Source organism: Hipposideros armiger, unplaced genomic scaffold (genome assembly GCF_001890085.2).
Source record: "Hipposideros armiger isolate ML-2016 unplaced genomic scaffold, ASM189008v1 scaffold_26, whole genome shotgun sequence".
NCBI classification, from domain to species: Eukaryota; Metazoa; Chordata; class Mammalia; order Chiroptera; family Hipposideridae; genus Hipposideros; species Hipposideros armiger.
The window spans coordinates 96,419-99,847 of record NW_017731376.1 but is presented as its reverse complement, the minus strand read 5'-3'; positions in this window follow the sequence as shown (position 1 = coordinate 99,847).

Genomic DNA, 3,429 nt, shown 5'->3' with positions numbered 1-3,429 from the left:
TATTTTTCAAGATAATTTCTCTGGAAAATTGAGGTATACTCATGTCCCTTTAATGTCCTTGTTGTAAGTACTAGTGAGGTGCTCACTCATCCACCAAAGACCTGAAAATATGATTACATCTATTTATGTTAAACACAATAGTTAAATATACTATCTTCCTTCCTAGTCTAAAAAAATTTGCAAAATTATTTGAAACTTTATCAATAATATTAAACCATTGAAAGAGCATCAATGAACAGGGCTGGCCAGCATTTAATATCTAAAAAATGGATTGCCGTGGGAGTTCAGGGAGGGAACAGAAAGTTTTAGTAATGAACATCTCTAGTGAGGAAAAGATACATCTCTAGCGAGGCATAGAGGAATAAGCAGCTCTGTTGAAAGACAGGGTCATAGCCTGTATGAAGTATTCCTTAAGACACTCTGTTCACTTCTTATACACCAAACAATCTTCTCAACAAGAATTCAACTTCTCAGGAAATGTGATAACAGGAAAGGGGATGGAAAAGGTAGGACAGAAACACCCCTATCGTAAACCACATCAACATAATATCCACCTATTACATTCTAGGCATTGTTTTAAGTACGCTATGGATAGTGACTCACACAATCTTCACAACTCTACAAGGTAAGTACTGTCATCATGTCTGTCTTACAGATGAGGGAAGTAAAGGATATAAAGGCTGAACAGTTGCCCCAGGTCACATAGGCAGTTAAATTGTAGAGCCAGGAATCAAAACTAGGTAATGTGGCCTCAAATCCAATACGAGGCTCCATGGATGTCTTATCATCTACAAGTGCAGGTTTTGGGGCCTGCAAAGCTAAGGCCCAGACTCTGGGACCTTGTTAAACTCACTCATGGTGCCCTATGAGGCCTTATCCACACCTTCTATCCTGCTGACATTCTTCCTATTAAACTTCTATGAATTACTTTGAATATTTTGTAAATATTCTAAGTGGGAATGTACATAATTTTAAAAAGCAACAACAAATTATCCATTTGGTGGGCACTTAAAGTTCTTGTAACTGTAACGTACTTACTGTTCTTAGTGAAAGCAAAGCAGGAAAATAATTTCCAATTTTATATTAAAATCAACATGTCCTGAAAATGACTTCATCTCACAAGATACATGAGATTTCTAAATATAAGAAAAGTTAGTGCTCCCAATATTCATGTATAATAGTGGGCCAACCTCCATGAGAAAGTGTCTTGGGAGATGGTCAGCTTTTTGTTCTGGTTTACTTTGCAATATATAGAGGTCAAGAGGCAACAACTGTTTAGCATGTGACCTAACACTATTTCCTACTGTTAAAATCCTTAAAGAGCCGACCACCATTCAAAAACCAGAAGAGGGGCCGGCCGAGTGGCGTGATGGTTAAGAACTGGCTTGGGACGCCAGAAGGGCCCGGTTCAGATCCCACATATGAGGGCCAGTGACACTGCCCTCCACANGCAATGATGGTGCCAACTTGGGCCAGTGAAGCAACGTCCTCCATAACTAGACTGAAGAACGAAAGGACAGCAACTTGTCTGTTCCCCTTCCCCCAATTCCCCAATAAAAATCTTAAAAAATAAGTAAATAAAAATAAAAAATGTCTTTCACAGGCACCTGAAGTTTTTGTTTTCAGTGTATGTGCTGTTTTAAGACAAAATGTGAAAACTGAAGGTTATGAAAAAGTTATTTCTACCAAAATCATTCTCTCTTGCTAAATTTACTGAAAGTGACTTTTAGTTTGCATTTTCCATTAATCTTTTTCAAAGAGAAATCAAAATTTTGTGTTGATTCTGGATGACTCATGCACCGTTCTTTCCAAAGTCCCCAGGTGTGAAAAGTTAAGTAGGTTTTAAATTAACAAGAATCAGCCAAATATGTAATGTTAGGGCTGAAAAGTTAATGGATCCATATATTGAGAGCATTTCTCTACTGGGATATATGATATTCTAATGAAGCAATTTACAAAAACAAACATAAAACTTTGTCAGAGCAGGCTTCATATGAAGTCATCACGTAAATGCCATTGTAGAAATAAGCCCGCATTGATAATGGCTATTTGAACAGTTCTGTAGGCAATGTGACAATGGCAAAGGCAAGAAGAGTAGTTCGCTTCTTCATTAGGAAGGGTTATTCTTTTCTTGCAATTATTGAGCCCCAGGCTTGTTTTTGCTGCCGTTGCTAAGGATAATAGTCTGCCAGATAGGAAATGATGCTGATGAAGATATAAAATAACACTGACACACATATTTTTACTCAAAAATCCAGAGAATTGGGAATAGTGAGTGTTAGGAGGGGGGTGGGAGTAAGGCAGGAGAAGGAAAAAAAAGAAACAAGGGAATACACAGGAGTGAAAAAATATAATACACAATAATTAATTCATACTCTGAAATTCCAGATGGCTCACTTTCAAATCTTCAATTATTTCATTGTTCTGGGTCCTTTCTCCAAAATTTTTAGGGTTATACTCCTATGAATTATCTCTAAGACATATCTAAAGGAAAAACCATAACTGTAAAATGTGCAATAAGCAAGCATGTGTATGTCACTACCTCTTTTCCATTCCAACAAGTTGGTATTTGAGATCCAGTTTTTGAGGCATATTAGCCATCAGCAATGATCTTCTTCGTTATTGTTGCAAATTTTAGGGTTATCATCCAAGTAGTACTGCCAATGAGGTATGTAAGTGTAAAGGGTTGCTCCTGGTTAGAAGTTATCTATCTATCTATCTATCTATCTATCTATCTATCTATCTATCTATCTATCTATCATCTATTTACCTATCTAACTAGAACTTGGTGACTTCCCTCACAGGAGGCTTTATGAAGTGTCAGTACAGAAACAGTGCCTTCAACAACAGTGTGCTTACTACTCAAATAATCAAAGGCGTGGCTCCTTAGAAAGGCAACTGCTGCTACCACCACCAGCAGCAGCAGCAGCAGCAGCAGCCTGGTTTTGCCAAGTAATTGTTCCTGAGAACTTCAGTAGAAAAAAAAAAATTGATAAATTTTTGTAACCATTCCAAAGGAGTATTTAAAGACTTCATGGCTCCCCGTAGAATCTCTTAAACACTCCATCTGAATCTCCTTTCATGAATTACTAGAGCTTAGGTTTTTAAACTTATCACTATCCTTCCCTAAAGTATAAACCAATGTTTAACTCTCAAATAAAATAAACCACGTGACTATTTAACTGCTATGGAACAAAGTGTGTCGTAATGGAGAACAGCACAGAATTAGTAAGAACTGGAAGGTCTAGGTTTTCGCTAGTTGTACCTTAGCACAGGCATTTAACTTTTCTGTTGACTTTTTCAGGTAAAATGGTTGGTTTACCTCCAGGGAGTTAAGAAATTGGTAAGACATGTGAAAGTACTTCATTACCTATAAAGCATTAAGTATCTTAATAATTCTGTAATCAAATTCATGACAGTACACAGGTA